The 13,421-nt window shown below is 38.6% G+C and overlaps 1 protein-coding gene and 1 long non-coding RNA gene across 4 annotated transcripts in view; one reads left to right on the top strand and one right to left on the bottom strand.

The window, feature by feature from the left end:
• acsl1a (acyl-CoA synthetase long chain family member 1a) overlaps positions 1–6,820 on the bottom strand; it is a 25,700-nt gene extending 18,880 nt beyond the window's left edge. The window contains exon 1 of one of the 3 annotated variants that reach the window (XM_031276956.2): positions 6,722–6,820. The gene's annotated coding sequence lies outside the window, so the exon portion shown is untranslated. Of the gene's footprint in view, positions 1–363; positions 520–6,721 lie in introns of those variants that run through there. The other 2 variants (XM_031276958.2, XM_031276955.2) reach the window with 2 other exon arrangements.
• The window catches only part of LOC118494813, a 19,090-nt gene extending 5,669 nt beyond the window's left edge, over positions 1–13,421 (top strand). Inside the window, exons 2-3 of the long non-coding RNA XR_004897008.1 lie at positions 1,119–1,125; positions 13,411–13,421. This is a non-coding gene — a long non-coding RNA (uncharacterized LOC118494813). The remainder of the gene's footprint in view (positions 1–1,118; positions 1,126–13,410) is intronic.

Genomic DNA, 13,421 nt, shown 5'->3' with positions numbered 1-13,421 from the left:
TGTAAATGCAGTAAATTGTTGAATGTGCAGAAAGATGAAAGACAGTCAAAAGAGATTAATGACATGATCTCCTTAATTTATATATTCAAATATAAAAACAAAAAGATTCATTAAAGCCGTTTGGTTCTATTTATACTCTATAAAAAATAAAATACAACAAATCAAAAACTCCACATTAAACCTCACAAATGCTCCACTACAGTAAGTCTTACAGGTATTCCTATTAACCATTATGAAAGACAAGATGATCGCCCACTTCAGTATGTCAGCACCAGGATAAACGTAAATGAAGCTAAATGGATATTTCAAAAACGTCAGCAATGATTGTTGACAAATGAAGATATAATAAATCTCTATACTCACAGTCCCACAGTGTGTATATGAAGAAAAGTACAGACTGTGTCCAAGGGCGGAGAGCTACAGTTATCTGACAGGCCCTGACAGGCAGCAGTTGCTATTAGAAGGACTCCCACTGACCTCTAATAGACCTCTGAGGTTCTCACAACTATGAATAGCTGAAACCTGCCCCTCTCAAACAGAAACACAGACGTGTGAGGCAAAACTACGCACTCACTGGAGCAATATAGACATTTAAGCTTTTAGTGCACGTGTCTGTCTGCATGCGTAAAACTAGTTTAAAGGTAATGGTGGCCACAAATCCAATCAGAATTCAGAATGAAGTCATCGCCGATCTGAGTGATATTAACATTTTTTCAGGAATGTTTATTCAAGACAAAATTACTAATATCTTATCATACATTATCTTTTCACAGTGTGTGCAATTCTTGTGTTGCCGAGCATCCAAACTAGTGAAACTATAGCCAAACAAAGAATTACACACTAATTACAAGAAGGTCTTTGTATTCTACATAATAGATATGTTGACAAATTGCACTTGTATACTGATATTCCAGAGTTATGTGTGCACTAACATTGACTAAACTGAACCTGAGCGTATGTGCACATTCTTTGGAGTCTAAGATGAATAGTTATAATTTCCACGATCTACACCTTATTTTCTTGCATTTTCAACTGAGACTAATGTAAACTGTGGATAAAATGTGGACATGTGGATGTATACACTTCCTGCTGAACGTGTCTGCAACAACAAAGACAAGGTAAAAGGTAGCAAGCCCAAAAGTGAACAAGTGTAATCAGCCGTGGCTGTATCAAGCAAAATACACATGGATGTTTGTGGAGTTTAACAGAAACATGTTACAATGCTGAAACAGTGGTAGGGTGGTGTAGAAAAATCCTGTTTAAATGATATCCTGGTATATGTAATTTTATGTCATGTTATCAATGTATATGTCCATTAAGACAATTTTCTGGATATTATCTGGATTTTATGGATACTATAAACAGAAAGGCATGTCAGTTTTTGGTTAATTCAGCAAATGAAATTGACAAATCAAGATATTTCATCACATTGATGCTAAAGCGTCATAACGCTCAACACGACTAAAATCTACAGAAATAGATGATTAATATGAAAAATAAAGTGTTCATAATGGATTTTTCAAATTACAACTTTGTTACAGCTTTATAAATATCAGAATGTGTTGTGTTTCTCTGTTTGAGATGAACAAAATTTGAAAGCTGAAACTAACAATTATATGCATTATGAAGTTAGAGAGAGTGTTGTTAAAAAGGCAAAAGGTAATGCAACAAACCCCCACCCCCCCCCAACACCACCTCTGCTCTCCATACTTGGACTGGGAAGATGATAAGCCAATGGCAGAGCCAGCTCGCCAGTCACCCCACACCCAAGCACATACAAGACACTGGAAAAAAGAGGGGGAGAGGGCAGCTGGTTCATTTGACACATAACAGAACATCAAGACTGCAGCTTGAGAGAGACTACAGCTGTAGTTTTGAAACCACAGCCAGGAAGTTACACAAAAAAAACCAACACATGGTTGGTCAGTCACACTTGATTTCCTTAAAAAAATGTAAGTTCCTCTTCGAGGAATGGCGCACATAGAAAAAAGCTAAAAAAAAAAAAAAAACAGACACTGAGCAGCAAGAGTTAGGTTAAATGATTTAAGCTCATTATTACAATCTAATCACAGGAGGATTAACACATGGAGCCCTTTAACAAACTTTACTTAATCCCATTTTGACAAGACGGTCACTTCTGCAGCTTTCTCTCAACTGTTAGATGAATCCGCACGAACTGGTCACAAACAGCTGAATAGAACACTTTTTTTGTCTTATGTACGTTTGTGTTTTGGACTATAACCTGCGAGGATCAGAAAGTATAAATAATGAAAGATACTCGTCTCAGCCAGATTAAGAAATACAATGTAATCAAACCGTATTTATCAGTTAATGTCAGTTTGTCAAGCCGATGTAGGTCACAGTGTATTCAATTTAGTCACAGACTGGACATTTTCCTAATTTAAACATGTGGAAGTTTATGGTTATAACAACATACCAACTTATCATGTTAGAGCAAGAAATGACTCTTGTTTAACCAAGATGATATATAGAGAAAGTTTAGTGTTTAACAAGAATAAATATGTTATAGCAAGAAAGTTCCGAATAATTGGGTATGTAGTGAAAAGGATCTCATTAATGAGAAACAGCGTGACAGCGTACTGCCACCACCCAATACATAAAAATGGAAGGCCAAACCATTTTTTTTTTACCTGACACCAAATGTGTTCAGGCAACAATCACATACTGCAGTTCACTATTGATTCTGTTCTAAAAATGCAAAATGTTGACAACTGAAAAATCATGCGTTATTGATTTATTGGATCCTGTTGTTGGATCTGCTTCAGTCCAGCTGCCACTACCTCACTGATAATTCAACAGATTTACAAAATAGTACAGCACGCCCTGAGGGTAGTAATCTAAATCGAAGGATGATTCAATATTTTCCTGTGTAGGTTTACAGAGATATAGCATGAGGATGCTCTCAGACAACCGATAGACCACTTTCTGCTGATATGTATGGTGGATGAGCGACACTCTAGGTGGGGGAAGCTGTAAAAGTGTGAACAGGAAGAGACAACCAAAACCCTCTGAGAGCATATGTTTGTCAATGCATGGCTATAACTGATGGTTGTTGAAGCTCATGTGGCTTCAGTGGGACAACTTTCATGTGCTTGACCCCTCTGCCTGCCTCGTGTCCATCCTCCTCCAGTAACATTCAACCCAAAGAACACAAAGGCTGACCTTGCACAAGAATACCATGCACAAGACTGCAGGTCCAGACCTCCCTAGTGAAATCGCACACTCCCAGTCACATGGTCTCACAGTGGAGAAATGTAGGGGAGAGGTGGGAGGGTGGAGGACGGGATTTGTGAAGTGGAACAAAGGTCAACAGCTACCAACAAAGCAGGCGCATGACCTCTACACTGTAGGTGAAAGAAAACGTGCTGTTGTTTTGAAATTATTGTGCACGAGTCTCAGTAAAATTTGGGCAGAAACTCTAAATTAAAGGTCGGCCGTTTCTTGTTCGGAAACTTTTCGAAGAAACATTCGCACATCCAACAATTCTTCTGTGCAGGTTCGTTGGAAAATATCACAAACTTGGAAAAAAAGGAAAATCCCGCACTCTGTTCTTGCTTATAGCATCACCATTTATTAAAGAAAACTAACATTTCAGTCCCTCTGAACCTTCTTCAAGAGTATTTACTTATTCAGAAACAAAAGTGATCTTTAGATTTATTGATACTACATTATGCGTTTCCTTAACATCTTACAAATGTCTTCTGTATCTACATTACAGAGAAAACATTCGCAAAGCAGATTTTTCAAAACATTTTAAATAGTGCACCGTTTACTAGCTAGCAGTCTTCTTTTTTACTGCCTTTTTGCGTTGCATTGCTAGACTTCTACACCACCACCACCACAACCAACTGTTAATCAGCTAAATAGAATGACATCTTCAGAAGGAATATGCATCGTGTCCTCAGGCGCATGAACAAACAGTGAGGACCAACTTGTAAAAACCATCGCTCTACTAGTGGTCACAAACTAAACAGGGTGACATTGAGCCATTCACTCTTCCTCTGAGGTCATTTTCAGTGACTCTGAATGCAAATCAAAAATGTCAGAATGACATAGTCTAGTCTTGTGTACACTGTTTGCATAGACCTGTTGACTCTACAGCTAATAGTCACACCACTGTTATTTTGTCTACAAATGCTCTTACATAGTTTCTATTTTTATTCTATTCTTATTTAAGTTTATGTACCTCTTGTTATTTAGTTACTTATTTATACATATCTGCATTTATTTCTGTCCTTGTACTGCTGCAAAAACCGAACATCCTGCTGGGGATCAATAAAGGTTAATCTTATCTTATGACATCCTATTGTGTGTTTCGTAAGACCAACCCAAATATGCAGTGTACCATTACACATACTGTACAAATCCTCACAGCTGAGGGAATGTTTGGCATTTTAGCTTGAACATGACAAACAATTAATCAATTATAATAGTTGCCTATTATTATTATTTTGTTGATGAGCTAATCTATTAGTTTTACAGTAGCCATGTTAAATGAAACAAGAGGTACTTTTGGTGATAACCACAGTAAAATATTAGCATCTGAACGGACATAAATAAAAAAGCAGGACTACATTGTTGACTGGATGAGCTTGAATATACTGTACAAAATGGTTCAAGATATGAATCATCATACTCTGGGGTGAATTATGTTATTAACTGCATTTTATTTTCCCAGAATGGAATGGGAGGATTTCTTTTAATTAGCTGATATTTTCTAATAAGTTCCACTGGAAAATCATTTCAGAGAAACAGCATTCACACAGCAATTCATTCTTTTCTTAACACTCCAAGCAGAAGCATGATAATTTGAGGTTGGTTCATTAAGCCGGAACCCCAACTTGCTGCTCTCACATGATTCTTTTGAATACACTTTAGTCAGTAAATGACGTCTCATCAGTGAAAGTTGTTTGGGATGACTTTTCCAAATTCTGCCCTGAGCTGAAATTTCTGCTTTAGAAAGGTCTCACTCAGATTGTTGTGTAAACAAACATCAAGTTGCTTGCCATCGACCCCAAAACAGGCAGACAAGCTGGTACTGATATTCTCAACTGGCCAAACCAGAGTGACAACAGGGTGCCAGTCAGCTCCTAAAGCACAAAACCACCCTCTCTGTTTGCTGTAATGAAAGCTCCTGCTGTACTCAAGGGCAAACACATGATTGAGTCTCTGCACGGTCACTTCAATCATCCCGTGTCTGTACTGTAAATACGCATGTGACTGCACACAGCATTGCCAGAAGAGCATTACCTAGTGGTTTAAAAATGTGGTTTATAAAAGGAGGGAAATGACAGCCACTAGAGATACATTCCACAGACTCCAGTAAGGGGAAGTTTACCAAAAAAAACGCCTCAAGTCTTCAGTTATGATCTGCTGCAACATCCTACACTTCATTTTACAGCAGGTCGAGGCTCCTAAACCTTCACAATACAAGACGTGTCTGGCCAGTATCTGTTTTCTGACTTTACTTGGATAGTAAATAGCAGAAAAAGTCCAACTTTTTTAATAACGTCTGTCTCTCTAATGTATGCAGTACTTTTTAAATTCACTGCATACATTATATATGTATATTACACAAATTATATATAGGCTAGGTCTACTACTCTACTGATCAAATGCATATAAATTACATTTTTGAATGTACTTTCTTACACCTCGGGCAGACATTTGTTTCCATGATTCCAAGTATGTGTGCACATACTTGGCCAATAAAGTGGATTCTGATATCCCCATATAATCCTTGTTACAATTCCTTTAAAAACGAATTTTAGGAATCCTTAGCAAGCATGTTTGTTTTATGTGTCCATGTAAAAAAAAGTTTAAAAAAAATGAACATCAGCTGATATGATCAGATTTTTCAAACTCCCAAATATTGATATGTCAATCTTTAAAAATCCAGTAATGCATGATTCATATGAAAAGCCTATACCGCGATACTTTATACTTTTAAAGTAACCTTTCCTAAAGAAATAAATCATAACTTTATGTTCACTGATGGATTATACAACTCAAACAAGTTTCCAATGACATTTCGAATGAGAGAATAGGAGTGGCTAAAACCTGAAAAACCAGTGTGCTGTGCATGTGTTCTAGACGTTACACGCACACATATGAAGTAAGAAGCTATGGCGGGGGATGCCACTACTTGCGCTTGATAATGGTGACATTGTTCCTGTTTTATCCTCGTCGTAATCTTATTTTATAACAATGGCGTCAGTGTGCAGGCCATGTTGCACACAAAGTGGGTGAGGCGGGGATAAACAAAACAAAACAAGTTTCCAAACAAAGTATCGTTATCATTTCACACACGGTGTCTGATCAGATGCTACGTGTCCATCTCTTGTTATTTCAGAGGATCAGCTTTGGACATTCACGGAGTTTCTCAGCGACAACGACAGATAAGAGAGACGAACACATTATTCTGATTAAAGGCATAATACTGACTGAACACGCTGTCCATGTAACCATAAGAGATTAAACGGAAATAAAGATATGATGCCGAGAAAATATACAAAACGTGGCTTGACTCTGGTCTATGTTAACGCAACAATAAGCGAAGAGCAGCATATTTTCCGATGGCTCGTTACAGCATTACGTTTTTAACAAACCTCTGAAAAAACAACAACATAGGCCTAAACTAGTGGACGCTAATGTACGCGTGGACAATTAAGGCTGAAGGTGGGGAAACATTCGCACTGACCTGTAAGCAGCAGCAGATCCGGAGGCTTTATCGAGAGTCTTGAGGAAGCAACAGAGCAAGCAGCGTTTAACACTCAGCCAATCAGGAGCGACCACACGTGTTGATTTACCTAAAGTTTGAGAGGCGTGCTGTCATTGGTCAATATGTTGTGACAATCCCTGTACATCTAACGTACAATAACAGCCTGTGTGTATACTTCTTTGACTCGAATGAAAGATGTTATAGGCTACTGTGTAAAACTAATCATAAAATTAAAATTGAGTGTAAAAATGTCATTATACATCTTGAACTTGATAAATATAACTTTTAATTAATTGTAATAGTAAACGTTAATGCAAAATAACAAAAGTCACCTCTAATTTCGCTGGAGTTTTATGTGAGTTTAATGTTGATGTCAATGTTTATTTATCCGAATTATATAAATATATATATATAAATAATTTTTTTTTTATTTATTTTTTTTTTTTAAATTATTTTTATTTATTTAAATAGACATTCTTGTTTCTCTGTACCATTATGTCGAGTACATGTCTGCAGTGTTTCTATATTTGAATGTTTTTTCAATAAAAATTGAAAAATATAAATGTATACTGTAGAGCTACTCTGTACTTTTACTCCAATACATTCCAGGAAGGAATAACTACAGTACTAACGGTACCACCACTTAAACAAAAAGTCAGCCAGTGCAGTAAGAATATCCCAGCCTGTTTTCAATGCAAATCAATTAGTTGATAGATAGATAGTGTTATGTGCTCCCCGCCCTGCTCTTTCCTCCTCTCTATTCATCTCAGGTGTTCCTGATCTGTGATTGAGGGTGGCCCCGCCCCTGGATATAAGTGGCTGGGAGACAGAAATTGGGGAGAGACTGAAGCAGCACAGATCATCATTGTCTTCTGTTGTCTTTCTTTTATTTTATTGCTTTGAGGATGGAGGTCTGGTAGTTTAGCTTTCGCGGCTTTGTTTTCATTAGTTAGTCTACTTTTTAGTTTAGGGGGGGAAGTTCTGGGTCCGACGGCCCTTGATGGGTTGGCCTAGGCTTCTTCCCTTCTTTTGTTCATTTTGGCCAGACCTCCAGACTCCCATAGTTTTGGTTAATTAATCGTAGTTAATTTGTGAATAAACTTTGATTTACTTTCACTATCCTCGGGTTTGGTGTTATCAATATGTTGACGGTCACATTTAAATTGTGTTTGTTTGCTGTGACCATAACAATAGATACTTTATTGATCCCCAAGGGGAAATTCAAGGTCCCAGTAGCTTAAGACATCACACACAACATACACATACATCACAAACAGGATGATAAAAAAGCAAATCCACGTGAATAGCATGGGAAATTAAATTAAAAAATACTAAATAAAATAAAATAAAAAATAAAAAAATCCACATGAATGTACTAAGGGATGTATAAGCATGAGACACTTGCAGTGATAGGGCAGCAACTGACCCTGTGATTCAGTATGAGAGTGTGTGTCATGGTGCTAGTGCAAATAGGTCCAATAGTGCAAGGATACAGTCTAGAGACCAGCATTAAATATGGACAATATAAGAGAATAATGTAAACATAGTAATATAAAAACTATAGCAGTGCAAGGATAAACTTTAAAAAAGACAGCATTAAATATGGGCATTACAAAGTTAGTATATAGTTTCATGTATTTTCTAAAATGAAGGTTCATTTTTCATAATTCTGGTGCAGCGACATGCCTTTTTGTTTCACGATACAGTCATTTCTTTAGGTAGTTCTAAAAACAGGTTGAACTAATTGCACAAACATATGTTTAACTTGTTTGAAGGTTTTAGGACCCAATTATAGCCTACATTTCCTTTATAGATTGAACTGCCCAAAGTAAAATAGTTCAAATTAAGCTAACACTAATTAAATGGACCATTCTACAGTACTTTTACTTTTGAAGTGAGGTAGATTTTGCTGAAAATACTTTACTTTTGTAAGATTTTTAACGCAGGAGCTTTACTTGTGACAGAGTATCTTTTACGCTGATATATTATTACTTTTACTTACATAAAGGATCTGAATACCCCCCCCCCGATAGTTTAATTGAAAGGGTTATTTGAGACCCAAAGTTTACATTACATTTATTGAGCTGATTCTTTTATCAAACGTGACTTACAATAAGTGCATTCAACCATGTGGGCACAACCCCAAGAAGTGCAGGAATCATGCAAGCAGTATGAACAGATGAGTTTTCAGTCTCCAATGGAAGAACTTATTTTGGTGGAACTGAAAACTCAGATTCGACAGATAGTCCAGCTAGCTGTCTGGTTTTACCCTGCAGAGAACTGAGGAGCAGTTAACCATAGTCCTCGTAAATCAACCAGAGTTTTAAATTACAACACAAAGAAAGCGGAATCTGGCCGAAAATAGTGACATCCGGCGGAATTTCCCGTAGCACTGGAGCAATCCCGGAAGTGGAATGTCGTGGCTATAGACTAATCATCTCACAATCCATCCAATTTATCTTGTGCCACTTTGGAGGGGCCTGACCTTTAAGTAGGGAACCACTGGACTAAATTAAAAAAACAGTGGTGAAAGAAGTACTCAGATATCTTACTCAAGCAAAAGTTGCACAATACCACAATGCAGAAACACTCTGTTACAGTTAAAATCCCGTCAGTCAAAATGTTACTGAAGTAAAAGTACAGAATTATTAACAATTAATTTAGCCTACTTAAATTTCTAAAAGTAAAGTACTCATTAGGGCCCGAGCGCCGAAGGCCCTATTGGAACTGAAGGAATTATTTTCCCAGCAAATGAATTGGCTTTTTGAGGGGCTTAACATATGCAAAAACTCACCAAAATTGGCGGTCGCATCAAGTCTGGTGAAAATTTACGTATTTTAAGGGTTTCAGGAATAGGTGCACAAAAATGTCTCACTAGAACTAGAACAAAGTTAAAAAAATTGAGCCCCTGCAGTGCGTTTAACGTAGACTCACGAAACTTAGTACACATATGTAGCATGTCAAGACATACAAAAAACGTCGTTGTAGCCATACCCTAAACCCAACAGGAAGTCTGCCATTTTTATTTAAAAGTTCGAAATTAGTGCGATTTTGGCCATTTCCACATGTCGTACTTTTAGGCAGCTGCATAAATGAAAAAAAAACACATAAACCTAAAAAAATTCTAACAAAAGGTTTCTCTGCTGGTTTTGTAGTATTAGGTGTCCTAAATAACATACTAAAAGTTTACCAAAGTTTGACCACTAGAAAGGTGTAATTTTCAAGATGGCGTCCAAGATGGGCAGGACACCCTTAAAAAATCTACCTAAGTCCTTCAATATTTGACCTATCCAAGTAATCTTGGTGTCTAACCCTATGTTGTCTGGGTCTATGAATCCATTGGACTTGTCTAATTTGCACTGACATGATTAAATACTTATGGAATACATGATTTTGTGAGATTACTGTAAGGTTGTTTGGGGTGAACCAGAGATGTAAAGGGTTTAGCCTATGTCATGTAACTCCTACTCAGTATGTGTTTTTGGACATACCCTTTTTTTGCTTAAAAACAGACTTGACATTAAATGTAAAAGTTATTTAACCAGTACTGGGCAGGCCTTAGCACTGACCTTGTCATCGAGCAGACATTGATGCAATCCTTGAAAAGCAGTGGAGGCTTGACCCATGGAAGTGGAATGACTGAAGAAATGCGAGCATTGTGGACCATGTCTACACCCATCACATCTGAATACAACAACGCCATGCAGGAATTCAATGACTTCACCTATACGACCAGCGAGCAGCACCGAGAATCCTCAGAAGCAAGGATGAAAAGAGATCACTCTGATCTAGAAAATATCAAGGAAAAGCTTAGCATTTGCACACCATTCTCTCCAGACCCATCTCTGAGAAACATTCTAATTGGTGTTGTTGCCAAAGAGGAGGTGAATGTGCATGAGTTTGAGACTGTTGGCAATGAGATCATTGAAAAGATGATTGGAAAACCTGTTTTAGAATATCCTTCAAACGGAAAGACCGGGCAAAAACCCTTGCAGATGACTCCACCATCAAAGTTGCCCAATGAAGGAAATCTTCTGTAATGCCAACAAGCCCCAACTAGCACAGGCAGTTACTGTGTTCTCAAGCAAGAAATCTAACAAAACTATCCTGGATTCCATCTAGGATGGTTTTCACTGGAAGAGGTAATGAGTTATGAGCTCTGCTCATTTCCTGCAGCCCTGTTCGTAGGCAAGGAAATCTTCTGTAAAGCCAACAAGCCCCAACTAGCACAGGCAGTCACTGAGTTCTTAAGCAAGAAATCTAACAAAACTGTCCTGGATTCCATCCCACCAACTGAGTATTATGTTCTTGACGATGGCTCCCTGGTTCACCGCTTGGCATGGAAAAAGGGTGACAGTTATGGCGTTATATATGTGTCACATTCCTGAGCGAGTAATTGTATGTTTTGAGCACAGAGAACTATATTTTGCAAGTGCATTACATTGCATTTTGAACAGAAATGTACACTCGCAAAAAACAATTCAGTTTGAGTAAACAAAAGCCTATTTCGTGCACAATAAATGTATTTGCATGTCTTTCTCTGCTCACAGGTAGACGCTGCTGCGCTCCGGTCATGTCTCCCTCGCTCTCAACCTCTTCTCTCTACGCGCTCAACTCTAGACACGCTCGCTCAGATTTTCACAGCGTTACAAGTGTGCCACAAAACCAACCAATCGCAGAATCAAAAGGTCAATTCTGATTGGCTGTTCATCTCCAATTAGATCGCAAGTAGCAGGAAAGACATCTACAGGGAAACAGTCTTTGACGCAACACCTGCCGTGATGCCTCAGCAAGGGGTATCTCTGCTGTAGCCAGTGGGTACTTGGAAAGATTGTGGAGCAGCTTAACTAATTAAAATAATTGAATTATGATTGATTTAAAACAATATATCAGCTAAAACAGCTCAACACATGTTTAAACATATAGCGAAGTAATCAATGGTAGAAATAAACAGCTAAAAGTGGCCTACTGACTTAACTAACAGTTGAAATGATTAGCTAAAAGTAATGGATGAATTTTGAAACATTAACCACACTTCAAGTAAAAGGCCTAGCTAGCTAGTAGAATTTCTGACCAAACCAACCTAAATGTTTACAGTTCAATTGCATGAAAATGTAAGAATATTCACTTTAATATGATAAATAGTGTGGATACATTGGGAATTGATAGGGCGGGGTATGTGAGTTTATATGACAGGGCTGTGGGGGGAAACTCAGACCAGAAGGGTTGGAAAGCACTGATCTACAGTATTTTATATTATTGACCGACCGGTATATTACAGACATGCCTTAATAGTTGTGTTAATCACTATTGACCCTTTGCAAGTGACGTCACGCTCCACTCGCGCGAATTATGAACGCCATGACGGACGGCGGAAGAGCTATGCTGTAGATGGACGGCAAGCTAAACTCGTACGTTTTCGTTCGTGTTTTCACATTCACAATGTGCAGAGTAATCCTCACCAACACAAGCATGTGTATGTATTGCCTTTCTGTTTCAAATGGAAATGAGTGATAAATAAAATGATCCTCAACCAGCTAGCTGCCGTGCTAACCAGCTAACAGGTCCAAGCCGATGATGACCCACATAACTAGCTAACCGGTTATTCACTGACCTAGCTACATATCCAAAAAAGAAAGCCGTTCCATTGATCATTTAACTTAACACACATACAAAAAATATCGGTTAAATTAAAGATGACATAGCACGGAAACTAGCTTCAAAAACTAGTTAAATGCGGGTCTGCGGAGCTCCTACCCCGGCTAGCTGACGAGCTAGCTGCAGCTAGCTTTGGACGGCTCGCTAGCTGCTGCCGATCGCGTCGTAATATCCACTGGTCAAATCTAAACATAGGCTACGCAGCGAAAATAATCACAGATAAGAAGATGGCTAGATGTTACAATTATGTGTGGTTACTACTGATCATAGACACTCCGTGATTTACTGCATGGATTAACGTGTGATAGATAATTAATGACTGCACTTCCAAGAGCTGGGATGTGTTCAGGCATCCATTAGCTAGGAAGTTGCAGTGGCACACCCAGTGAACAACGGTATGGGTAGCCACGACCGACCATGTCCTCTAAAAACATGGGCTACGTGTTATATAAATTTTTAATTGAAAGGAGAATTCCGGTCAATTTTTACGTTAGTCTTGATCGCTATGCTACGCGAGTACTTTCGATAGAAAAAACCCCGACCCGAATCAGTGCAGGTAACACTGAGAAGCTGCAGTAACGTACTACAAGCATCCACTGAGCTAAAATGGCAGTGGTCGGGGCCTTTGTGCCTCTTAACAGACACAAAATGCAATTAATATGTCCGTGCCACATGAACAGGGCCCTTACGTGTCAACAAGATGCGTTTTCAACTCAGACGTTGTTTAAATTCACATAACCTGGTCCCTGTCTCGATCCTGCTGGTAGCTAGCTTGCCCTGCTAGCTGATAGCCGTTAGCTGCCGTCCGGTGAGTGCCGTCCAGCTACTACCACACTACTGTTTTTTTTAGGGGGGAATAAACTTCAAGACGTGACGTGACCTGTCCTCTGGAGGACATAGCCACACCACCGCCGCTCCGCGGATTATTATTGGGATGATTATCACAGAAGCCTGTCTGAATACACTCACCGGACGGCAGCTAACGGCTATCAGCTAGCAGGGCAAGCTAGCTACCAGCAGG

The sequence above is a fragment of the Sander lucioperca genome, chromosome 4, assembly GCF_008315115.2.
Source record: "Sander lucioperca isolate FBNREF2018 chromosome 4, SLUC_FBN_1.2, whole genome shotgun sequence".
In the NCBI taxonomy this organism is placed as follows: Eukaryota; Metazoa; Chordata; class Actinopteri; order Perciformes; family Percidae; genus Sander; species Sander lucioperca.
This window is presented reverse-complemented; position numbering and strand designations above follow the sequence as displayed.